A 27,244-nucleotide genomic window follows, 5' to 3' on the forward strand; every position below is an offset into this window, starting at 1 on the left:
ACCTCCTTTTGAGCCACTGAATTCCTGCCATCTGAAGTACTTGACCTGGAAGGTCATTTTCTTGGTGGCAGTTACTTCAGCTTGTAGAGTCAGTGAGCTCCAGGCCCTGGTAGCCCAGGCCCCTTACACCAAATTTCATAACAGAGTAGTCCTCCGCACTCACCCTAAGTTCTTGCCAAAGGTTGTGTCGGAGTTCCATCTGAACCAGTCAATTGTCTTGCCAACATTCTTTCCCCGTCCTCATTCCTACCCTGCTGAACGTCAGCTGCACACATTGGACTGCAAGAGAGCATTGGCCTTCTATCTGGAGCGGACACAGCCCAACAGACAGTCCGCCCAATTGTTGTTTCTTTTGATCCCAATAGGAGGGGAGTGGCTGTGGGAAACGCACCATATCCAATTGGTTAGCAGATTGCATTTCTTCACTTACGCCAGGCGGGCTGACTCTTGAGGGTCATGTCACAGCTCATAATGTTAGAGCCATGGCTGCGTCGGTAGCCCACTTGAAGTCAGCCTCCATTGAAGAAATTTGCAAAGCTGCGACGTGGTCATCTGTCCACATTCACATCTCATTACTGCCTGCAGCAGGATACCCGACGCGACAGTCGGTTCGGGCAGTCAGTTCTTCAGAACCTGTTTGGGCTTTAGGATCCAACTCCACCCCCCGAGGGCCCTGTTGTTCTGTTCCAGGCTACACTCTCAGTTAGTTGGTAAATTTTTTTAGGTCAATCTCAGTTATGTCCTCGCCGTTGCGAGGCCCAATTGACCATGGTTTGTTTGAGTGAGCCTGGGGGCTAGGGATACCCCATCAGTGAGAACAAGCAGCCTGCTTGTCCTCGGAGAAAGCGAATGCTACATACCTGTAGAAGGTATTCTCCGAGGACAGCAGGCTGATTGTTCTCACAAAACCCGCCCGCCTCCCCTTTGGAGTTGTGTCTTCCCTACTCTTGTCTTGCTACATATGAGACTGGCCGGCTCGAGCCGGTTTCGGGCGGGAAGACGGCCGCGCATGCGCGGTGCGCGCGAGGGCTAGCAAATGACTTTGCTAGTGAAGATTCCGATTGGAGGGGCTGCCGTGGACGTCACCCATCAGTGAGAACAATCAGCCTGCTGTCCTCGGAGAATACCTTCTACAGGTATGTAGCATTCGCTTTCTGGAGGGCTCACAATTTAAAGGTTAAAAAAAAGATTGAAGTGGAATTTGAACCTGGGTCCCCTGGGTTACAATCCACTGCACTGACCCTTCAGACATGCTTGCTGCTGTGTTCATAAGGTTTGTTAGCTGACACACAGGGCTGTGCCTAGGGTCTGTGGTGCCCCCCTGCAGACTATCAGTTGGCGCCCCCCCCCCCCCCCCCGTCTAGCATAAAATACCATAAATAAGTAAATAAATATAAACTTTTAACGTTGAGCACCTGATTATCAAAGTGGACATATTCCAAACACTATAATGAAAATAAAATGATTTTTTCTACCTTCTAGTACTAGGCATGCCGAGAATACAAAACACTCAGGACATATAGAGCAATTCTACCATACCATAAGCAATAATTTCTACAAGTCACACAAGGAAAAGGAAAGCATCTTAAACACTAAAATGAGCACTAGAACATCATTCACCTATTGTAAAATGAAACCAGACAGAATAGTACAGATCATCGATCCTGCACAGTCAATGCCAACTGAAAGCCATGTCTTTTTCACAACACAGATACACCCTAATCCACTACAGAATAAGTAATCATAAACTTTCTATTAGACAAAAATTAAACTGAACCCCCAAGATGACAGACTCTGCATACAATGCAACACCACAGAAACAGAAAATGTCCCCTAGTACTGTGCAAAATATAAAGACAGCAGATGTAAATTTGAAAAAAACTAACAAATACCAATCACCACTTTACAAATTAACAAATAGAAATAAAACAAATATAAAACATAAAAAATACCATTTTATTGGACTAATACATTTAGCTTTCAGAGGCCAAAACATCCTTCCTCAGGTCAATACAGTATAGTGCTGTTACAGTATCCTATCCTGGCCTGAGGAAGGGGGTTTTGTTCCTCGAAAGTTAGTCAAATTTATTAAAATTTGTCCAATAAAAAGATTACCTTATTTACATGTTCTATTTATAAACATTTATTAACACATCTACAATACTACTTTATCCTAAAGCAAAAAAATAAAAATATATATTTTATTTACAGTTTGTTGTCTCTGGTTCTGCTTTCCTCATCTTTTTTTCACCGTCTTCCTTCCATTCAGCATCTGTCTTCGCTCTCTCTCTCTCTGCCATCCAATGTCTGCCCTCTCTGCCATCCCTTCCATCCACTGCCTCTCTCTCTGCCCCTTCAATCCACCATTTGCCCTCCCTCTCCCATCCATCCAGGGTCTGCCCTCCCTCTCGCTGCCCCTTCTTTTCAGCCCCCAGTTCCAGCCAAATTATCCCACCTGCCCTAGTTCCAGCCCAAGCCCACATCTTCCACTAAAATGGTCAGTGGTCTTCGTCATAAAGCATATGGGCACAGACCTAATATGTCTACCTTGGAAGAAAGGCAGGAAATAGAATATGATAGATGTTTGTTTAACATTTAAATGCTTCTGTGGCATAAATGCACAGGAGGCAAGTCTTTCAATTGAAAGGAAGCTCTGGAATGAGGGGGCATTGGATGAATGTGAAAGGGTTCAGACTCTGGAGTAACCCGAGGAAATACTTGTTTATAGAAACGGTGGCGGATGCTTGGAACAGCCTTCCAGTGGAGGTGGTGAAGAAAGCATGGACAAGCACATAGGAGAGTATAGTAGATGGCATAAATGGATAGACTGGATAGGCCATAGAGTCTGTCTGCCTTCAATTTTCTCCGTTTCTGTGTTTAAAGAACTTAAAGTCAGCTTGTTCTGTTAAATAGTAAATAGTAGTAATACTATCTGAAGCAAAGAAACATTTCCATCTCTGGGTTCCTCTGGATTTTGACATCACCAGAATCCTTTTAAACGTTTGCATGGACAGAAAATAATGAATCTGTCTTACTAGATGTAACTGAGCTAATGCTTGCTTTGCCAATAATCACCCCCCCCCCCCCCCCCAACAAAAAAAAAAAAAAAAAAAAACATACACTTCACTTCTGATTTACCAACAGGGTATCAATATGGTCTTAGAAAGAGCAGAGCTGAACCAAATTCCACAAATGTTTACTTTAATACCTGATGTACTGCCCTTCAAACTCTTCTGTATAAGCTGAAAACACATTTTAAAACTGGTTGTGCAACGCAAAGTGATATTCCAGGCTGTGAAACACACAGGAATAAGACCCATTGTACTTCCAGCCCTCACCCATCTTCCGGCAAGATGAAGCCTGAAGGCTAAGCACTGGTCACAGCTTTCATATGTTTTGTAAATGGAGGAGTACTCAGGAATTTTACTGGTGGAGCTGTCTCACCATTTCCCTTCATCACTATCCACAAGCTGCTTCAGTCGCTCTTGACCGCTTAAAAAAAAAAAAAAAAACTGAAAAAGGGGTATGTTGTCATAAGATTCTCCCTCAGGTCGCGTCTGCAGCTCTCTCTGCCTGCTCTGCACTGCTGCAGCTGTAAAGCGATTTGCTCGTCGGCCCTTCCTTCTGTGTCCCGCCCTTGCAGAAATAGGAAGTTACATCAGAGGGCGGGACACAGTGAAGGAAGCGCTGATGCGCAAATCACTTTACAGCTGCAGCAGCGCAGAGCAGGGCAGAGAGAGCTGCAGACGCGACTCGAGGCGCTTCACCTTCACCGATTCTTTTTTTAAGGCTGGTTGCGAGGATGTTGGCTGGGCGGTATGGCGGGGCAGCACCGCAGCGGCGCCCTTGAAGGCAGGCGCCCCCCTGCGGTGCTTACCCCGCTTACCGTGTTGGCACGGCCCTGCTGACACATGTAGTCAATGTATTCATAGGTTATTATCGGCTGCTAGATATTGGAAATAGTTGACTTCATTGAGCCGGAATGTGATGTTCAAATGTTACATGTCCATAATACCTGATTTTGTCAAGGAGTCTGGCTTCCCTTTCTGGTGTCACTTTCAGGGGTGAGGGAGGGGGACATTAACCACTGGGAGGTTTATGAGGGGTAATGCCTTAATCTCTCCAGTGGATAAGCTGCTCAATCAGAGCACCTTTTTATACCCTATCATGATTCAAATAGGTCTAAATAAAAACGTCCTTCTTAAACATGGAAGTTTCTTCTCATTCGGTAATTGCTGTTGGAAGTTCTAAGTTGGGCCCTCCCTAGTCCTGCCCAAACCCAGCCCACAATATGCCCCCTTGCTTATTGGACGCAGTGCAGTATAGGATATTCATAAGTACATAAGTACATAAGTAATGCCATATTGGGAAAAGACCAAGGGTCCATCGAGCCCAGCATCCTGTCCACGACAGCGGCCAATCCAGGCCAAGGGCACCTGGCAAGCTTCCCAAACGTACAAACATATACATGTTATTCCTGGAATTTTGGATTTTTCCAAGTCCGTTTAGTAGCGGTTTATGGACTTGTCCTTTAGGAATCCATCCAACCCCTTTTAAACTCTGCTAAGCTAACCGCCTTCACCACTTTCTCCGGCAACGAATTCCAGAGTTTAATTACACGTTGGGTGAAGAAAAATTTTCTCTGATTTGTTTTAAATTTACTACACTGTAGTTTCATCGCATGCCCCCTAGTCCTAGTATTTTTGGAAAGCGTGAACAGACGCTTCACATCCACCTGTTCCATTCCACTCATTATTTTATATACCTCTATCATGTCTCCCCTCAGCCGTCTCTTCTCCAAGCTGTATAGCCCTAGCCTCCTTAGTCTTTCTTCATAGGGAAGTCGTCCCATCCCCGCTATCATTTTAGTCGCCCTTCGCTGCACCTTTTCCAATTCTACTATATCTTTCTTGAGATGCGGCGACCAGAATTGAACACAATACTCAAGGTGCAGTCGCACCATGGAGCGATACAACGGCATTATAACATCCTCACACCTGTTTTCCATACCTTTCCTAATAATACCCAACATTCTATTTGCTTTCTTAGCCGCAGCAGCACACTGAGCAGAAGGTTTCAGTGTGTTATCGACGACGACACCCAGATCCCTTTCTTGGTCCGTAACTCCTAACGTGGAACCTTGCATGACGTAGCTATAATTCGGGTTCTTTTTTCCCACATGCATCACCTTGCACTTGCTCACATTAAACATCATCTGCCATTTAGCCGCCCAGTCTCGTAAGGTCCTCTTGTAATTTTTCACAATCCTGTCGCGATTTAACGACTTTGAATAACTTTGTGTCATCAGCAAATTTAATTACCTCGCTAGTTACTCCCATCTCTAAATCATTTATAAATATATTAAAAAGCAGCGGTCCTAGCACGGACCCCTGAGGAACCCCTCTAACTACCCTTCTCCATTGTGAATACTGCCCATTTAACCCCACTCTCTGTTTCCTATCCTTCAACCAGTTTTTAATCCACAATAGGACATTTCCTCCTATCCCATGACCCTCCAATTTCCTCTGTAGCCTTTCATGAGGTACCTTGTCAAACGCCTTTTGAAAATCCAGATACACAATATCAACCGACTCCCCTTTGTCCACATGTTTGTTCACTCCTTCAAAGAATTGAAGTAAATTGGTCAGGCAAGATTTCCCCACACAAAAGCCATGCTGACTTGGTCTCAGTAATCCATGTCCTTGGATGTGCTCTGTAATTTTGTTTTTAGTTTAAATCATTTTTATTAATAAAAGATTGACAATTGAACAGATACTTGCCAAAGAAGTTACATTCTAAAGGTTGTCATCTAACACCATATGCTCAACACAAGAATTACAATACATCATTTATATTTTCTCCCCCTCCCTCCCCCTCCCTACCAGAGCCTATCCTCCTATCCCCCCAGTCCCACCCTCTGCCCAATCCCCCCCTGTGTTCCCTACAACTTCAGCGACATGTATTGTTCAGGTCTCTCACCAATATCAAATGCGGTGGTGCCTGTCACATCATCCCATATACCTAAAGGACTGCCAAAGTGATATAGTTTAAACCAGAGGTCCTATTTGTCAGAGAGAACTACATAATAGCATCACTATCAACAAGTTCCCCGCCTAGTGACGGGTCAAAAGAGCATCTAGGAAGGGTCAAAAATTCAGCAATAAACTACGCGCTTTGGTTGTGAGTGTGACCCAAAGTGGCTCCCACTGTGCCCTAAACCTGAGGCCCGCAGGGCTTTCCAAATCCGGCACTCCACACCTATCTATTCTCATTTGCCTCACTAATTGCGAGCGCCATATCTGCAGTGGGGGTATTTCCTTCGCTCTCCAGAATTGCAATATGGTAGTTATTCCAAAATAGATTGCTACCTTTGCAAATGCCTTGAAACCTTCTGGGGGGTCTGCAGTATACTTAAAGATATTAAATAAAATTAAAGGTTCCAACACGAGGGTACAATACCATAGTTGGTCTATCCCCCTTATAACTTGTTTCCAGAACCGATCCACATAAGGACAACTCCAGAACATGTGGCCTAGAGATGCCGCACTCTGGTTACATTTTGGGCATGTACCTGCTGCAGTGAACCCCGCCTTCTGTGCTCTCTGCGGAGATATATGCGTTCTAAGCAGCCACCTATATAGCCGCTCCCTCTGCGGAATGGAAAGCCGCTGTTTGTAAATAGATTTCAGATATGACCTACATTCCTCCTCAGTATGTACAGCCCAGATCCCCTGACCATTCCTGTGCTAGCCGCCTGAAATCTAACTCTGCTGTGGTGTCTTTAAGTTGTTGGTGATGGAATTTCAACGGCACCGAGAGCTGTGCTCCCAGAGTAAACTCTTCTGAGAGAACCTCCACCACATCCTCCGTAAGATCTGTCCACTCTAGTGAGGCTACATAATGGCTCAACTGGCAATATGCAAAGCGATGTGTCGAGGAATCCCGTGCCTGGCTTGGAGCTCTGAGTATGCATGAATTCGTCCCTCTTCTGAACTATATGTGCCAGATATATGATCCCCTTTTTTGCCCAACTGCTAAATGTACTGACCCCTGACCTGGGGGAAATGCTGGGTTATCACATATTGACAGCCAAGGGGACACGCGGGGGGAGAAATGATAACGTCTACACACCCACCTCCAAGTGTCCCTAAGAGATTTTAATAATGGGTGCCTCTGAAATGCTGCAGTGGGCAGCGGGGCACCGGAGTGGAGCAAATGACTGAAATGTATATCTGAAAACACCGAGGTCTCCACCGACGTGACGGAGAAATCAGATGTCCTCCGATACCAATCATTTATATGTCGCATGGAACTCGCGATCGCCAAAAATTTGATGTTTAAAAGCCCCATACCACCCCCTTCCCTTGGGGCCGTTATCTGGTTATAAGGTATTCTGGGTTTCTTCCCCTGCCACAGAATGTTTGTATTAGGCGCTGTAACTGCTTGTCATCTTTGTGCTTCAAGAAGAGTGGTAATTGTTGAAAAACATATAGCCACCTGGGAGCAACCACCATATTGAATAGTGCTATTCTACCCATATAGTAAGTGGCAGCTCCCTCCCACATCATCAATTTGCTTTTAGTCATCTCTAATCAATGGGGCTATATTATCTCTATACATAGTGGACCTGTCACTAGGAATGTACACCCCCAGATACCTCATTTTTGTTGTCTCCCACCTAAGAGGGGCCTCCCCTTGCCAATATGGTTCAGTACCCGTATTCATGGGCATCGCACAAGATTTAGAGAGGTGAGGTCAAATCCCGACAGCAGCCCATATCCTCAATCAGTGTCAAGGCTGCCTCAAATTGACTCCCGTGGTTGGTCAGCACCAATGAGGACGTCGTCGGCAATAAGCCAAAGCCCGGACTTCTTGCTCCTCCCCAACTGCACTCCACTGATTCTAGGGTCAGAATTTAAAAGGCGCAGTAGAGTGGCTCTAGCGTTAAGTCAAACAGGAGTGGGGACAAGGGGCAACCCTGCCGCGTTCCCCTACCTATCCGAAACCCTGGCGAGAGCCCCCCATTAGCTGTTATATGCGCTTCCATGCCGGTATATAAAAGCCTCAATTGCTTGTCTTATGCCAGCAGGGAGTCCTATCCAATCCAACATATAAAACAAAAAGTCCCACCCTACCCTGTCAAAGCTTTAGTGGCATCGAGGTCTCACCAAAATCCCGGGCGTCTCATTGAACCGACACTGGGCCATTGCAAGTAATATTCTCCGAATATGCACGACAGAATGCCTTTTTGGGGATAAATCCCACTTGTGCCGGTTCAATCACACTGGGTAAACACTTGCTGAGTCGTGTAGCCAGAATCTTTGCTAAAAGCTTAATATCAACATTAATTAACGAAATAGGCCTGTAGGATTCTGGCTCTTCGACAACTTTCCCAGGCTTCAACAATAGTGATATGCATGCAGTGTTTTCGTATAATGGAAATTTCCCTTCTTGTATCAACGCTTGATGATATTCAAAAGTGGCCGTATCAATTGGGATGTAGCATTTTATAAAATTCTCCTGAATACCCATCCACCCCTGGTGCCGAGAATGACTTCAACCCTTTTATAGCCTCCATTAACTCTTTGGGCTGAATGGGGGCTTCTAGGCTTGCTATATCTAACTCTCCAAGCTTTGGCATTCCAGCCCTTCTGAGAAAATCATTCATTTGTGCCTCCCAACCGAATGTTCCGCGGTGTATAGTTGTGTAAAATGTTCCTGGAGTATTTGGAGAATCCTATCTGGGCTATTAGTAAGGCCTCCCGCCTTTTCTTTCAGAGCCGATATGGTTCTGCCCCCTTCCCGCTCCGAACTATTCGAGCCAACATACCCCCTGCTCTGTTTCCAAATCTGTGGAACCTATACTTCTGAAAAATCCTATTTTTAATACTCTTTCATGCAACAGTGAATTTACAGCTGCCTGAACAGATAAGTAGGCTTCCCTATTAGCTGTGGTTTGCCGCTCCATATAACGGCGTCTAGCCTTCTGCAGTGTCTGTTCAGATGCAAGAGGCTAGCTGTGTTCTTTTTCCGCTTAGTTGCAACAAAGGCAATCAGGTCCCCTCGGAGAACCGCCTTACCAGTACACCAAAACAATTGGGGGTTAGACTTGTGTTCTCTGTTAAAACGATTCATATTCTTCCCACTTTTTAACCAGGAATTTTTTTAAAGACTTATCTTTTACTAAATAGTTAGGGAACCTCCACCGTCTGGTCGGCTGAAAGCTTCCTGGCGCCTCCAGCTCAACCAGACAGGGCTATGGTCAGATATCAGTATTTCTTCAATTTTGGTGTCTCGGACCAAGTGAATAATGCTGGAGAGGTAAAACATATAATCTATTCTACCCCAAGTCCCGTGTGCTCTGGACCGATGTGTGGTATTCTCTTGAATCCGGGTGCAGATTCCGCCTTGCATCTATTACAGAGAGTGAGTTGCTAAATTCTTTTAACATTCTAAACCCCTTCCGGTTCTCCTTCCCCCCGTGTCCCTCCCCAGAATAGTCAATCTTTGGATCCATCAGCACATTCATGTCCCCAGCTATCACCAGATGTTTACTTTCATAAGGGAGCAACTGCCGTGACAACCTGGGAAAGAAGGAGTCATCCGGGGGAGTGGGGGCATATACGTTTAACAGGTATAGTTCCCTCCCCTGCAACCACATTTTAATCAATATGAATCGCCCATTGGGATCTTGCAGAACCGTCTCCACCGTGCAAGCCAGTTGCCGGTGGACACAGATTACTACTCCTCCCCTCCGCCCATCTGAGGATGCGTGAATCACCTGACCCACCCAGCCCTGTTTTAGTTTTCATGCTCTGCAGCCGTCAATTTCGTTTCCTGTGACATGCAATATCCGCACTGAGATGCTTTAGATGTGCTAGTATCTTTTTCCTTTTAATGGGAGACGAAATGCCTCCCAACATTCCAGGTGACTATTTTACAATGTGTTATCGCTTAGGCTTACTACTTCCATAATAGTACACCTGAAAAACTCAGCCAACCGGGTCCCAGCCCCTCCCCAGCAGCTGTGCTTGTTGCACATTTGCACTCACTCTATCAGCCACAGGCAGCACACACGTTTCGTTCATTTGTTTGCCCTGAGTTGGAAACCCAAACCATTTTACCTGGAACCCTCCCACCCTAGATAATAAATCCCCTCTAGACCCCCCCCCCCCCCCCACCCATTACCCCTCTCTGATATGAAACCCTTCCCTCTATCTTTACCCTTAACTTCTCTCCTTTCCTACTGATGTAATACCGCTGTACGATTCCCCCCCCCCCCCCCCGTTATCCCCACACTCCCCCAACCCGAAAAAGGGAGTTCCCCCCCCTTTTCCCCAGGATATCTGTGTAATCCACCTTAATAGCCCGGCCGGGAAACCCTCTAATCAGCTGTTAATACACTCGGAACATTTTAACATAACAGTTCTTAATCCACGTTGCATTAACAAAAATATCATAACTTGCATGCTTGCATCATCCACCGCCCTCTTTGAAGACTGTAAGTAAGGCAAGGTCTTTTACTCCAACATGAGTCTTTTGGGGGATGCGATCATGGAGGTGCATCAGCTGGTGCAAACAGTTCAGAATCTATAAACTGTTGGGCCTCTGGGACCGAGGTGGAAAGAACGCCATCGGTTTTCATGTTGGATCTTCAAAACCGCCGGGTAGATCAGCATAAACCGTGTTTTCCTATTTACCAGCGTTGTACAAAGTGGGGTGGAACCGGCGTCATTGCTCTTGTACTCCGGCCGAGTAATCCTGAAAGATTTTAATCGGGGTCCCATCATATTTTAAGGTGTCCCTTTTCAGTCTGAAGCCCCTCATAATTTCCTCTTTGTGTAGGTAATTGTGAACTTTAATAATCACCAGTCTGGGCCGTTGTTGCCCTTGCTGCCAGCGACCAAGGTCTATGAGCCCTTTCTATACACAGTTTCTCCATAGCTGTCTGACAGGGCCAATTCTTTTTTAAGCCATTGTTTCCAACAGGTGCCCCAGTGATTTCTCAGGGATTGCTTCTGGCAGGCCAACAATTCGCAAATTGCATCTCCGTGCTCTGTTCTCCATATCCTCAATCTTATCTTGCTGTGCTTTAAGTTGTTCCATCAGACGGGTGACATCTGGACACTTCGTGTTCCCTGTGTCTTCCACCGCTGAGATTCTGCTTTCCGCCTCTCCCACCCGTCTCACCGTGTCTGCCATGGTAGCTTCTAAGCTGCTCATTTGACGTTCAAGTAGATCAAACCTTGGGTTAAGTGCGGCACTAACCGCCATGGTAATCTGTGCTAGTTGTTTTTCAGAAAAATCCCCAAGTTTTTTCAAGCTTCCCTTCTGCCATCTTGGCCCCTGTGGATGATGGGGAACTTTTCCCTTTATCGTATTTGGTCCCGCTTCGGGTTGTTCCTGTTAACTTGGGCCTCAGAAATTGCTCCCATACAGAGGGTATTATATCTTTTGCCTGAATTCTGCGCGTCTGGTCTTGTGATGCGGGCACTTTTTCTATGTTATTGCAGTAGTATGCTAGAGCAGGTTCCCATAGGCCCACGTCCATCAATTTTCCACGAGTTTTGGGAGCCAATTCTCCCACTGCTACCAGACTGTGGGCCCGAGCCCCTCCCAAACTTTCTTTCAGCCCGTTGGTGGAGAGACCCACTGCCAATAGGTTATCAGCGCACCCCTGTAGTAATGTATAAATGAGTTGTTTAAATTCTACAATTGAGTGCCAGAGTCTTATTTGAGCATTGATAACTTTAAATCTCTCTTATAGCATTAATAATGGCTCTTTTTCTTCTCCGCTGGCAGTTGCAGACTCTGTTGAAAGGTTAAATTGCGCTGCCACGGCACCCACTCCTGAATTATGTATGCTGATGCAGACAGTGCCTGATTTTTACTTTAATGCATGCTTGAATGTTCCTGGCCCTGATATTGCGAGTTTAGCTCTGGCAGCTCGATGTTTTCAGTGCCCCGGTCTTTGCTCTTTCGCCGATGGGGGGGGGGGGGGGTGTGGGTAAGGTAGAAGAAAGTGCCAATAGCCGTGCTCCCCCGTTATCCGCCATGCTATTTCTTCTCCAGCTCCCTTAAATCAAACCCCAAAGTTCTTACTCCACACGCTGGTCATCTGCGCTGTTGACTCTCCGCCTTCTTACACGCTGAGCCTCCGGCCGCCATTTTGGGTCTGATCGCGGTATCGCGGCCATCGGCTGCGCTTGTACTACCGGGTGTACAAAGAGACCTCCGGAGGTACCCACTTGTTCTGGTGAGCTTTGGGCAACGTCAGATTGTTGCGGAGGGGGTCCAGAGAGCGGAGGGATAGAGGACCCGTCAGCGGTGTAGCGGAGCTCTCTTAGACCGCGGCCATCTTGCCGCACGGCTCCACCAGAAGTCGTAATTTTGTTTTTAATAATAGCCTCTACCATTTTTCCCGGCACCGACGTCAGACTCACCGGTCTATAATTTCCCGGATCTCCCCTGGAGCCTTTTTAAAAATGGGCGTTACATTGGCCACCTTCCAATCTTCCGGTACCACGCTCGATTTTAAGGATAAGTTGCATATCACTAGCAGTAGCTCCGCAAGCTCGTTTTTTCAGTTCTATCAGTACTCTAGGATGAATACCATCCGGTCCAGGAGATTTGCTACTCTTCAGTTTGCCGAACTGCCCCATTACATCCTCCAGGTTTACCGTGAAGTCAGTAAGTTTCTCCGACTCGTCCGCTTGAAATACCATTTCCGACACCGGTATCCCACCCAAATCTTCCTCGGTGAAGACCGAAGCAAAGAATTATTCAGTCTCTCCGCTACGTCTTTGTCTTCCTTGATCGCCCCTTTTACCCCTTGGTCATCCAGCGGCCCAAACGATTCTTTTGCTGGCTTCCTGCTTTCTGCCATTACAAAATTGCAATGTGGACGTTTTGGGGAGATGCACATTTTGGGGGGGCAAATTTGAGATGTCCATTGCTTTGAAAATAAGCGCTATAGTGGTTAATTTTTGCAAAATTCTAGCGTCTCTGGTCCACTGATCATAGGAGAAATTTCCCATCCTGCTCATAAGTTTTGATGCTGAAAATACATTTGACAGAATTAACTGGTAGTATATGTTTTTAGTGATGCTACATTTTGGGCTATGAGGGAGCTTTCTAAGCACATTACGATTCTTATATTATAATCCCTGGGAGCAGTATTAATTAATGGGGTGACTACAGAGGGCTTTAATCTTCAGCAGGGAACATGAGAGGTTTGCCCACTCTCTCTTCTGTTCTTTGTCTTGATGTTAGCATCCCAATTAGAGAGCTCAGAGCATCAATGGGATAAAGATGGGTAGCATAGAACTCAAGTTTGCTTCATTCACAGATGACCTGTTAATGCACATCACAAATCCAGAGGCCTCTCTCATGGGACATTTCATTTCAAGTCTATGGTTGTTTATCTGTCTTTAAACTGAATCCTGATAAGTTGCAAGACTTACTGACCTATCTGGCCATTAAGAGAGCTGGCTGGCTGGATAAAATGCTATTTTGGTCTACGTATATAAACCAGAATTTAGACATTTATATTGCTTAAACATCTAAGTCCCTGTATTTGGATATAGTCAGTGGTGTGCTGGTAAATGTTTAACAACAGGCTCTCTCCCCGGTCCACCTCTGCGCCCCCCCCCCCCCAAAAAAAAATTTCAGAGCTGGCTATAGCCAGGGAGAGAGCCTGGGGGGGGGGGGGGGGGGGGGGGAGGACGGCAATGCATTACTCTGTCCAGGAAAAAAAATTAAATGCTCCCAGGTTCCAATCTAATTCATGTTTAATGTGGGATAAAATGCCATAAATAAGTAAATAAATATAAACTTTTAATGTTGAGAACCTGATTCTCATAACATGATGTCTGTTTTAGAAGCCCTTACCCAGGAAAAAAAAAATCTCTGCAGTATATCCAAAATGGCACAAACCAAATTAGCATACAGACCAGGAATTAGGAGAACAGACAGTCTTGCCAACTCTGAACAATGTGTTATCAAAATCTCAGAACCTAACAAACAGATCCCTATTCAGACACTTGGCCTTGCAGTCATACGTACAGAACAGAGATAGCCTCTATTCAAATTCTTCAAAAATTAACCTGAAATCCTAAGAAGTTAAACTGTGCATGCAGCACAATACCAGAAAAACAGAAAGAAACCTGTTGCTATATACTGCAAAATATGATAGCAGATGTATTCTCAAAGTGGACATATTCTAAACACTATAATGAAAATAATTTTTTCTACCTTTGCTGTCTGGTGACTTTGCTTTTTTGATCATGCTGGCCCAGTATCTGATTCTGCTGCTCTCTATCTGTTCCCTTGACTCCATTTCCAGGGCTTCCTTTCCATTTCTTTCTTTTCTTTCCTCTTTCTTCTTCATTTCTGGTCCTCTGCAGACTTGACTGTCCAGTGGATCCAGGTTCTTCCTATTTTCTCCATCCATGTGCAGTTTTTCTCCTCTCTTCCTTTTCCTTCATCTCATCTCCTTCCTCTCTCTTCTCTCCATGTCCAGCATTTCTTCTCTCTCTCTTCCCTCTCCTCCATCCATGTACAGCATTTCTCCTTTCTCCCCTCCATTCATGTTCATCTCACTTCCTCTCTTTTCCCTCCCCTCCATCCATGTGCAGCATGTCTTCTCTCTCTCCCTTCCCCTCCATCCATGTGCATCTCCTTCCTGTCTTCCCTCCCCTCCATCCATGTCCTGAAAAACTCTCCTCTTTCTCCCTTGCCCTCCTCTCCCCTGGCCTCCCCTCCATCCACCCATGTCCAGCAACTTTCCTCTCCCCTGCCCTCCATCCATCTATCCACCCATGTACAGCAACTGTACTCTCCCCTGCCCTCTATCCATCCATATTCAGCAATTTTCCTCTCTCCCCTGCTCCCCGCCATCCATCCATATCCAGCAGCTGTCCTCTCTCTCCCCTGCCCTCCCCTCCATGTCCAGCAATTTCTCCTCTCTCCCTGGGCCCTGTCTTCCCATCCATATCCATTCGATGCTCCTCTCTCCCCTGCCCTCCTGCTCCCATGTCCACCTGTCCGGCCTGTTCTGCCCCCCCACCCAACATACCTCTTTTTGCTCCTGCCGTCCTGGGGGGTTTAAAACTTTGATTTACCTCCGTCGCAGCAGCCACAGTGAAAGCCCGTCTCTAGCCTTCCCTTCGTTTTCTGTCAGTGTCCCGCCCCTCGCAGAAAGAGGAAATGACGTCAGAAGAAAGCGGGACACTGACGGGAATGAAGGGAAGACTAGAGACGGGCTTTGACTGCAGCTGCTGCGACGGAGGTAAATCAAAGATTTAAACCCCCCCAAGAGTGGCGGGAGGTGAGGTAAGCATGGCTTGTGGCGCACTCCTGCCATGCTTACCTCACCGCCGAGTTGCGTCACCACTAGGAGCCAGTTCGCCTGCCAGAACTGGATCGCAAGAGCTTTAAAAATTTAACAACCGGCTCCAGCACACCACTGGATATATTGCCCATACCTATTTTTATGTATAAAGGCCTGTACTGCCAAACTGAGGCCTATGAACCATACTGACTAGGCCAAGAACTATCTTTTTAGGACAATACTGTCATAGTTGTTACAAAACGTCCTGCAGCACTGGACACTGACATTCCAAGGGACATCTTTGTTTTCTCTCTCTGGAGTGAAGCTGCAGGAATGTGATTTACACTGACACTGGTATGTGGTAATCTTTGCTGATCATCCAGGGCGCCAGCAGTACCGGCTCTGAAAAGGAGGACTATCACCAAGGCATTCTTATGACCAGCTTATGACAATTACCCATGGGCGTAGTTTGGGGGGAGGCGAGGTGGGGGCAGTGCCCCCCAAACAGCTTGCATGGAGGCATCTCTCTCTCTACTTCCTGCAAGCTCTGGTGTCACTCCTTCTCCTCTCCACCCTTCTCCCGCTGCAGCCTTTTCATCTTCTGGGCTGCTGGCAGTGTTAGCAATGTAAGCACGGTGCCTGCCTTTGCATGGCCTGGAAGCCTTCTCTCTGCAATGAGCGACCTGCCTATGTGGAAACAGGAATTCGCAATAGAGAGAAGGCTTCCGGTCCATGCAAAAACAGGCTGCGTCCTTACATTGTAACACTGCCGGCAGCCCAGATGATGGAAAGCCTGCAGCGGAAGCAGAGCGGAGAAGTGGAGGATTGAAACTGGAGCATGCAGGGGGGAGGGACAGTGCGTGACAGGACCTGGCGGCGGTGGGGGGGGGGGGGGGGAGGGAGGTCGTGCGACACTGGACTTGGAGGGAAGGGGAAAGGGCAGGTGACACCGGACCTTGTGGGAGAGGGAGGGAGAGTGACAACAACCATGTGGGGGGGGGGGGGGGAGGAAGATTGGGAGAGCGACACCGAATTTGATAGGGGGGAGGAAGGGAAAGCGACACAGGACCTTGTGGGGAGGGAGGGAAACACCAGAACTTCTGGATGGGGAGAGGGAGGGAAAGCAACATAGGAGGTCGGTGGCCCAACTGTTTGGGGAGGCTAAAGGGGGCAGAGCTTACCTCCATAACTGTCTGACAACACACAGAAAAAATTAATCTTTTTACTCTCCGTGGCATCAACGTCAATGAAGAAAAAGGCACTACAGGCTCGCCTCCAGCTTCTCCATTCTCTCTTCACACAGTGTCCCGCCCTCGCGGAAACAGGAAATGCATCATCGCAGAAGGCGGGACACTGTCTGAAGAGAGAAGGGAGAAGCTGCAGGCGAGCCTGTAGTGCCTTTTTCTTCACTGATATCGCTGCCACATAAAATAAAAGGTTAAAACGCTCGCGCGCGGGGGGGGAGGGCTGCCGGTCGGAGAGCCGAGAGCGGGAAGGAAGGAGGGAGAGCTGCCTGGCAAAAGCGCTGCGTTTGTGAAGGCAGCAGCCAAGGGAAGTCCACGATTGGGCTGGGGAGGCTTAGCCTCTCCCAGCCTCTTATACGGGGCGCCTATGGAAAGCAACACCAGACCTTGGAGGGAAGGAAGGAGGGAGGGAGAGACAGAACGTACCTTGAAGGGAGGGGGGGGGGATCTTGCAAGGGGTGAGAGGAAGGAAGGGCATGGGGTACAGGGTAAGAGATATATGAATGGCCTTGGAAGCAAGGGAATGAAAGAGAGGCAGGGATGGCATTGGGGACTGATAGGGTGATGAGATCCAGTGGTGGGTAGATGAGAGCTAAGAGGATGGGAATAGGGGCTAAGGAAGTGGGTGAAAGATGGGGAAAAATAGGGGTTTAGGAGACTGGATAAGTGACAGACAGAGGGAGCAATGATAAAAGCTAGTAGATAGATGAGAAGATCAACAGAGACTAAGGTGAGAGAAAGGAGGATAAACACAAATAAGGGGGGGGGGGGGGAGGACATGACATGAAAGGTCACTGCCAGACAGATGTAGAGAAGGAAAGGAAGGAAAAAAGAAAGAGAAGAAATGGAAATGCCAACGTGGAAAAGAATTTAGAGAAGACTGACATGATGATGGAAAAGTGGAAAAGAGACTGGGACCAGCCCAATTAGAAAAATAAAGTGCTCGGACAACAAAGGTACAAAAAAAATATTTTTATTTAATACTTTTTACGGACTGAAATGTGCCTGTTTGTGAAATGTACATCTTTTCTTTTTTTGTATTTTGCAGAGTGCAGGAGAAAATACATTTCTGTTTCTCTTTTACCAGTGTTTACACTGCTTACAGAGTCTGCCTCTCTTGAGGGAGATCTCTTTCAGTTTTTCTGTGGTTCCCTGTTTTGTATAGTGGTAAAAACCACTGAGGTGGAGGAACAGATGACCACTATGAATAGTCTAGCAGGGAAAAGAGGAAGAGTAGTGGAAGGGTCTTTTAACATAGGACATTAACACACAGGTAAGTGGAGAAGAGAACCAACTGAAAGTAACAGGATAGATCATAAGGAATGCCAAGCCAAATGCAAAGCGGAGATAAGGAGGGCAAAAAAGGACTTTGAGAAGAAATTAGCGTTGGAAGCAAAAATACATAGTAAAAACTTTTTTAGATACATTAAAAGCAGGAAACCGGCCAAAGAGTCGGTTGGGCCGCTGGACGAAAATGGTGTTAAAGGGGCGATCAAGGAGGACAAAGCCGTAGCGGAGAAATTAAACGAATTCTTTGCTTCGGTCTTCACCGAGGAGGATTTGGGGGGGACACCGGTGCCGGAAAGAATATTTGAAGCGGGGGAATCGGAGAAACTAAACAAATTCTCTGTAACCTTGGAGGATGTAATGGGTCAGTTCAGCAAGCTGAAGAGTAGTAAATCACCGGGACCTGATGGTATTCATCCCAGAGTATTAATAGAACTAAAAAATGAACTTGCGGAGCTACTGTTAGAAATATGCAATCTGTCCCTAAAATCGAGTGTAATACCGGAAGACTGGAGGGTAGCCAATGTTACTCCGATTTTTAAGAAGGGTTCCAGAGGAGATCCGGGAAATTATAGACCGGTGAGTCTGACGTCGGTGCCGGGCAAGATGGTGGAGGCTATTATTAAGAATAAAATTGCAGAGCATATACAAAAACATGGACTGATGAGACAAAGTCAGCACGGATTTAGTGAAGGGAAGTCTTGCCTCACCAATCTAATGCATTTTTTTGAGGGGGTAAGCAAACATGTGGACAATGGGGAGCCGGTTGATATTGTATATCTGGATTTTCAGAAGGCGTTTGACAAAGTGCCGCACGAAAGACTCCTGAAGAAATTGCAGAGTCATGGAATCGGAGGTAGGGTATTATTATGGATTAAGAACTGGTTGAAAGATAGGAAGCAGAGAGTAGGATTGCGTGGCCAGTATTCTCAGTGGAGGAGGGTAGTTAGTGGGGTCCCGCAGGGGTCTGTGCTGGGTCCGTTGCTTTTTAATGTATTTATAAATGACCTAGAGATGGGAATAACTAGTGAGGTAATTAAATTCGCCGATGACACAAAATTATTCAGGGTCGTCAAGTCGCAGGAGGAATGTGAACGATTACAGGAGGACCTTGCGAGACTGGGAGAATGGGCGTGCAAGTGGCAGATGAAGTTCAATGTTGACAAGTGCAAAGTGATGCATGTGGGTAAGAGGAACCCGAATTATAGCTACGTCTTGCAAGGTTCCGCGTTAGGAGTTACGGATCAAGAAAGGGATCTGGGTGTCGGCGTCGATGATACGCTGAAACCTTCTGCTCAGTGTGCTGCTGCGGCTAGGAAAGCGAATAGAATGTTGGGTGTTATTAAGAAGGGTATGGAGTCCAGGTGTGCGGATGTTATAATGCCGTTGTATCGCTCCATGGTGCGACCGCACCTGGAGTATTGTGTTCAGTACTGGTCTCCGTATCTCAAAAAAGATATAGTAGAATTGGAAAAGGTACAGCGAAGGGCGACGAAAATGATAGTGGGGATGGGACGACTTTCCTATGAAGAGAGGCTGAGAAGGCTAGGGCTTTTCAGCTTGGAGAAGAGACGGCTGAGGGGAGATATGATAGAAGTGTATAAAATAATGAGTGGAATGGATCGGGTGGATGTGAAGCGACTGTTCACGCTATCCAAAAATACTAGGACTAGAGGGCATGAGTTGAAGCTACAGTGTGGTAAATTTAAAACGAATCGGAGAAAATTTTTCTTCACCCAACGTGTAATTAGACTCTGGAATTCATTGCCGGAGAACGTGGTACGGGCGGTTAGCTTGACGGAGTTTAAAAAGGGGTTAGATAGATTCCTAAAGGACAAGTCCATAGACCGCTATTAAATGGACTGGAAAAATTCCTCATTTTTAGGTACAACTTGTCTGGAATGTTTTTACGTTTGGGGAGCGTGCCAGGTGCCCTTGACCTGGATTGGCCACTGTCGGTGACAGGATGCTGGGCTAGATGGACCTTTGGTCTTTCCCAGTATGGCACTACTTATGTACTTATGTACTTATGTAGGTAAATTGTTCAAGAGGCTTTATGGGCAATTATCTGCATGATAATGTCCTATGTTGGAAGATCCTTCCACTACTCTCCCTCTTTTCCCTATTTTGTATCATGTGAGGGTCTGTCCATGTTCTGCATGTGCAACTTAGGTGAAGGATTCTGCTAGCATGCAGGGCCGCTGAGAGGGGAGGACAGGGGGGGACAAAATTCCCGGGGGCCTGCGACAACCTGGTGGGGGGGGCAGGGGGGGCAGGGCCCAGGGGCGGCCTTGTCCCGGGCCCGGCCCCGTCTCTCGGTGGGCCTGCTAGCATGTAGTGTCTGTACAGGAATATGTAACAGTCTGGATTGTTCCAGTTTCCCAGTAGCAGGTATACTGGTGTTTGGGGGAGGGGGTATTTTTTCTATCTATGTGGCATAGTATGGAGAGTTGCTGATAAGGAAGGAGAAAGAGCTGGGATTTGGAGAAAGTGAACAGAGATGGTGCTGTGTCAGGCCTAGGGAAAGTACATTCTCCCCTTGCTAATTTGTGTGAAAGTGAGGGGCATGATGACAGAAATTCCCCTTGGTGCTGGCTCATTTCAGTTAAAAAAACAAAACAAAAACTTCATTGCTTTGATATACTGGCATTAAATTCAGTGTTTTAGTCTGGGGTGTGTGTTTTTTGAAGAACCATAATGAATATGTATATATGCAAATGAATATTCTAATAAGCCAAGCCACCCCCCCCCCCCCAATGAAATGACCAAACTACACCCATGCAATTACCATCTGATTAGCTCAGTGATCCTAGCTTTACCATACTGCCCACGTGCACACTTTATGCATGCAGTCTTTATCTGCCCAACTCAATCAAGCAGAGAACTGTTCTACGTGTGACATGATGTCCATTATATCAAGTCCACAAGGGGAGTCTACTGAAGGAGACAGACAAGAGCTACACAGGCAGTTAGCCTGTTACACTGAGAGACAGACACCTTTCTCCTTGACAGTTGTTATTTTAGTAGCCAATATGCAGTCTCTCTGAGTATTGCTGAGGAGCTAACTCCGTGCTCATAAAGGAACTGAGCTAAGAATATGTGCCGTATTGAATAAGAACCAGTACTGGGTAGTATCTTAGCTTCAACTAAGAGAGTTGCAGTTAAGAGCTGTGTGCATTTCAGCTTCATTGCTGATGGCCTTCCACAACCAACACAGACTGAAGACACAGTGGAACAGGCAGTCTATATATAGAGCCTTGTTCAGGAGCCGGCTGGCAATTCAGCTTGGAGTCCAAGAGGAAAAGGAGAGACCTGCCACACAGAAGGAGCCAAAGGGCATTTCCAGGCAGCCTACAGGGTAAGGTTAGTTGTCTTTCTTATCCATCTATATTTCCAAGGTCTGGCATTATTCTCTTACTGCCAGCAAAACCTCCATGAGAACCCTTTTCTTTGTTTTCGGACCATTTTAGGGCAAAATTATATTCCAAACAGACGAGACTAGCCACTAATTCTATCAGAGTAATTATTAGTTAATTAGCTTATTAGCACACCAGCCCGATTTTACAAAGCTGGGATATACATGGCTAACACTGAAAAATGTGCATCTGGCAAGGGAAGTGGTGGGACTAGGGTAGGCCCCAAACAATAAATGTATATTTCCAAATTTTAGAAGGGGAAAAAGATCAACATCTGGACTTAAACCTGCTTCCTTGGACGTCTAGGCTATCATGCAGTGCGGTATTTAGAAGGCAGTAAGGGCTCACAAGCTAACCCAGCGGTAGTCGAGCAGTGTGTGCCAATGTGGATGCATTGTCATTTACTGCCAGAAATGCCCCCCACCCTCGTATCTAGATTTTACATACGAGACTAGTCTGAAAATACTGGGAGTGATTTTCACAAGCACTTTAAGCCCAGAAAGGCAGATAAATGCTTTGGTGAAAAAGACATTTATGATGAGAAAATTGAGGATGATTAAAAACTGTGATAGTCCTCCACCATAATACCTGTACAGTTAACAATACTGTGCAAGGACCCTGAACTATTCATGACCTTGTACGTACACAATCTGATAGCCTAAGCAAGTCAGTACATATAACTCATTGCAGCTGGCCTCACCCAGCTCCCATGAGGATATGTAGTGACACACATGATACCACCATCTGCTATACAGACAACTGAGCTTATTTTCGAAAGAGATCGCCGGCCATCTTCAGACACAAATCGGGAGATGGCCGGCGATCTCCTGATCCCGGCCAAATCGGTATAATCGAAAGCCGATTTTGGCCGGCCCCAGCTGCTTTTCGTCGCGGGGCCGGCCAACCTTCAAGGGAGGGTACAGAAGGCGGGGCGGGGGCGTGGTTACGAGATGGTCGGCTTCACTCCATAATGGAAAAAAGATGGCTGGCTCAGACGAGCATTTCGCTGGCTGCACTTGGTCCATTTATTTTTAGGTCCAAGTCACAAAAAAGTGCCCCAATTGACCAGATGACCACCGGAGGGAATCGGGGATCACCTCCCCTTACTCCCACAGTGGTCACCAACCCCCTCCCACCCAAAATAAAAAAAAGTTTTTTGCCAGCCTGTATGCCAGCCTGAAATGTCATACCCAGCTCCCAGACAGCAATATGCAGGTCCCTGGAGCAGTATTTAGTGGGTGCAGTGCACTTCAGGCAGGTGGACCCAGGCCCACCCCCCCCCCCCAAAACCCACTGTACCCACATGTAAGTGCCCCCCTTCACCCCTTAGGGCTATGGTAATGGTGTAGAGTTGTGGGGAGTGGGTTTTGGGGGGCTCAGTACCCAAGGTAAGGGAGCTATGCACCTGGGAGCTATTTTTATTATTTTCTTTTAATTTCTAGAAGTGCCCCCTAGGGAGCCCGGTTGGTGTCCTGGTATGTGAGGGGGGCCAGTGCACTACAAATGCTGGCTCCTCCCACGACCAAATGCCTTGCATTTTGCCGGGTTTGAGATGGCCGGGCCCGGATTTCATTATGGCTGAAAAACGAAGCCGGCTATCTCCTCTAAACCCGGCGATCGATTTAGCCGACCCCAATCGAAAATACGGTTGGCTCCGCCCCTTTGCGGAGCCGGCCCTGAAGATGGCCAGCCATCTATTTGGCCGGCGCCGTTCGATTATGCCCCTCCACGTTTACCAGGGCATGATAGATATATCTGACATCCTTATGTTTCTGTAGCCTGATTAGTTTCCTGCTGATGTAGCAAAAGCACATCCTTTCTATGCTGGGAATGGAATTGCAGTGGGAAGCATGTGTTTACACTATTCTAAGATAACCTATGTATATAAGTATGAACTGCACAAGACAACTTTGGGAAAGTACCTGACGCAGTCCCTGAGCAGTGCTTTGCAGCCAGTATCTGAGAAAGGTCTTTCCCCTCAGCTAACAATATTATTTCATTGTCTTTGCCAGATTCTTCTCCTGTACTGTACGTACCTTACATTTATTGTATTATCTATGATATTCTTTTTGCCATACAATAAAATTACCAATGTTGTATACCTGATTTTGTTATGTTTATCCCCAAACACCTCCCTTCTAAGGGTAGCCAGGTAAGGGCTACCAGGGGAGCTACCCAGCTCCCTACAACTGTTTAGATCCAATAGCTTTCCGAATTGTTATGCAGAGGTTCATTCTAGGTCAGTTGGATTATTTTAACAGTATATATTTAGGCTGCTCTAAATTTTTATTGAAAAGTGCAAAGTGCAGTAAAGTCTCGATTATCCGACCTACCATGATTCAAACAGGTCTAAATAAAAACGTCCTTTTTAGACTTGGAAGTTTCTTCTCATTCGGTAATTGCTATAGGAAGTTCTAATTTTGGGCCCTCCCTAGTCCCACCCAAACCACAATATGCCCCCTTGCTTATTGGACCCAGTGCAGTATAGGATGTTTACAAAACTCACGCAATAGCCCTACCGCGCCTTCGATTATCCAACCTAAATGGAACCGACCCGTTGTCAGCAAAATGAAAAGTCGGATACTACGAAAAATAATGGTAACCACACGAACAATGCAGAACAAAGGCAGTAAAAGCAGCATCGGCTTACAACAGCGGCAAAAGTAAGGTCCCAGGTTCGGAAAACAGAAAGAGAAGGTGCGTAACATCACTGGGGGGGGGGGGGGGGGCCTCAGATATGCTGGATGGTCAGATCAGTAAAGATCGGATAACTGAGATTGTACTGAATTTGGAATAGGCAGCTTGATTAATTTTATGGGCTCATAAAAATGAGAGAATTACACACATCTTGCAAACATTGCATTTGCGCCTGGTGGAAGCTTGCATTCAGTTTAAATGGTACATTATGATTTTTAATATTTCATATGCTAGAATTGATTGGTTTACCATCATCGAAGTGACTGATGATGGTAAACCAATCAATTCTAGCATATGAAATATTACACCTAGGAAGCCATTACTATTAAAATTTCCCAGTCCAAAGGACCTTCGCTTAAGAGCTGTTTTTTCCAGGGCTGCACATTAATCCGATTAACACTGCAAAATTAATTAGTAATCGCAATTTAAAAATTGAATCATGATTAAGCTGCCCGCTTTCTCCCTCCCTCTCTTCTTCCCCTCCTGGACCTGCCCATGGCTCCCTCTCAAATCCCCCCAACACTCCGGCCCAGTGTACCTTCTGCAAAGCAAGCAAGTCTTTGGCGCAGCAGCACCAACAGCAGGTGTACTCAAAGGTTGCCTGAGGACTGAACCGTACCTTTTCCCATCCTGCCCCTTCTGACACAACTTCCTGTTTTTAGAAGGGTGGGCCAGGTTAGAGGGAAACGCCTGGTGCAGGCCACAGGCATCCTTTGAATACAGCTTTCGCTGGTAGTACAGGGTCAAAGGTACTCAGGAGAGGAGGGGGGCTTGAGAGGGAACCACGGGCAGGTCTGGGAGAGAGATACAATAACCCACATGCAATATAAAAAGTCCATGGCTAAGTCAAACCTTACCGCTCTCATCAGTCTTGTTCCCCTGCCACTATGAGCAAGCCTCTCCATTCCCACCAGTCCATTCAACAATACAGATTTCTCAAACCCTTGACATTCTGGGATGAAGGATTTTTCAGGCTGTATATTCCTTCCTCTGCTTGGTTTGCAAACACTCAGATCTGCTGTAATGGGCATAAGTTTTGTTTCTTCCTATTGTTGCTTGTATCATAAGTTTCATTTCTTTGCAAATAGCAAGTGTTGTGCACTTCTAGTAAATGACATGAGAAGGAGAAATTCATGAGGAACTGAAGCTATATGACCCATATATGGCAGATAAAAACTGATATAACCTTTGATGGTGAGTGAGGCCGAGGACCCTCCAAATAAGGAGATGTTTTCTCCACAAATATGTATTTAGGGAAGAAGGAGCCAGGTATGTCATGCAATTTGTTTACTCTTGCTGCATGAAGGGATCAAGTGTAGGGGATAAGGAAATGGCCAATGAGAACATAGTGTGCACATATACTGGAACAGGAGAGGTTGGTAAGAATGAAAGAAAAAACCTTTTAAGTATAATGAAGAAAACAGGAACAGGAAATAACCTTTTATGTACAATAAGTAAGAATAAGAAGAATCACATATTTTAGAAGAAATGAAACATGTCACAGGGCAAGTCACTTAACCCTCCACTGCCCCAGGTACAAATAAGTACCTAAGCCGCATTCAGCCTGCCATGAGTGGGAAAGCGTGGGGTACAAATGTAACAAAAAATTTATATATATAAGTGCAGAATGAGAAAGTCAAACTGAGCAGCCTTGTAGCTCAGCCTAAGTGTTTTGCTTCCTGCATAACAAATTGCTCCAGAGGGAACAATCATTTTTGTTCTCACTTAGAGAAATACCAATAAAGACTTTGCTTGGTTGCGCCTAATCTAAGTCTGATTGTCTCTCTTATACCAGCCAAGCAGGCTGAAGTGTTTTCCCCTCCTAAGGGGCAGAGGACGAGAATACAAGGCCTAAGTCTCCCCCAAGACACCCACCTCCATCATATGCCTCCTCCATCTCCACAGGCAGCCTACTACAGCCAAAGTTAGGAAACAGACAGTACGAGAAAGAGAGGATGATGACAGCCTCTTATCCCACCAGTACTAATTTCCTTAAATGGTCCTGGCTGACCTTAATAAAGATGTGCAGTGGGAATTTTATACTCACTTGTTACAGAAGGGTGAGTCTGTTCAGACATCGCTGATTCAGCTTGATCCAAGAAGGGGAGATCATCCTCTTGTTTAACATTCAGTGAGAACACAGACGTTATAATCGGAAGGCCTGTTATTAGAAAACATGTCAAGAAGGTTTTACCAAGGATCAGATAATATTAAATTAAGAAATGGATCTTAAGTCTCCAAATATTGGATGTGAATGACCCATCTCATGAGAACTGAAAATGCAGAGCTCTTTAAATCCAAAACATTTACTTACTCTTTGTGGGGTCATTTGGGTTTTTGTTGCCTTCACACTCAAAATGTTGAGTGAAATATTTCTCATCTTCCTTTTTAACCTTGAATATAACATCAGGATTAACAATTGAATAACCTGTTAATAAATAGGAGAATGACATTTAAATTATAATCTTCTCTGACATCTGGGCACACATTGCACAGTATAGTCGACTACAGCACAGATGTCATGTCCTTACATAGAAGTTCTCAGCAAGAAGTCTGAGAGGTAAATTCTTTCTCTGCTCTTCCCTGCCATTCCCTAAAAATGTGAATTAAAATATTACATACCAGCCTCAGATGTTATAGCCAGTTCTATTAGAGCAGCATGCAAGTCCCTGGAGGAGTCTAGTGGTCAGTGCAGTGCAACGTAGACAGGTGGTCCCAAGGCCCACACCTCCCCCTAACTGTTACACTTGTGGTTGAAACTGTGAGCCTTCGGCACCTAACCACTACACCTCTATTCAGGAAATCTTGACTGCCCCAACTTTACATTTCGTCCTTTAGATTGTAAGCTCCTTCGAGCAGGGACTGTCCTTCTTTGTTAAACTGTACAGCGCTGCGTAACCCTAGTAGCGCTCTAGAAATGTTAAGTAGCAGTAGTAGTGAGCCCTTCAAAACTCACCAAAACCCTACTGTACCCATATATAGGTGCCACCTTCATCCATAAGGGCTATTGTGGTGCTGTATAGTTGGGGGAAATGGGTTTTGGAGGGCTCAGCAGACAAGATAAGTGAGTCACGGTGAAATGTATACCTGGGAGCATTTATATGAAGTCCACTGCAGTGCCCCCTAGGGTGCCCCACTGCTCTCCTAGGAAGTCTGGGGGACCAGGCCATTAAACATGCTGGCCTACATCCCAATGGCTTGATTTTTTTATGCTTTTCACTTGGGACAGTATTTTACAAAAATGGCCTAAAAAGATAAACACATACAGC

At 46.1% G+C, this 27,244-nt stretch overlaps 1 protein-coding gene and 1 pseudogene across 1 annotated transcript in view; both read right to left on the reverse strand.

The window, feature by feature from the left end:
• LOC115463701 overlaps positions 1-27,244 on the reverse strand; it is a 750,344-nt pseudogene that overhangs the window by 319,659 nt on the left and 403,441 nt on the right.
• The window catches only part of LOC115463714 (zinc finger protein 398-like), a 338,371-nt gene that overhangs the window by 298,025 nt on the left and 13,102 nt on the right, over positions 1-27,244 (reverse strand). The window lies entirely within an intron of this gene.

The sequence above is a fragment of the Microcaecilia unicolor genome, chromosome 2 (assembly GCF_901765095.1).
Source record: "Microcaecilia unicolor chromosome 2, aMicUni1.1, whole genome shotgun sequence".
Classification (NCBI taxonomy): Eukaryota; Metazoa; Chordata; class Amphibia; order Gymnophiona; family Siphonopidae; genus Microcaecilia; species Microcaecilia unicolor.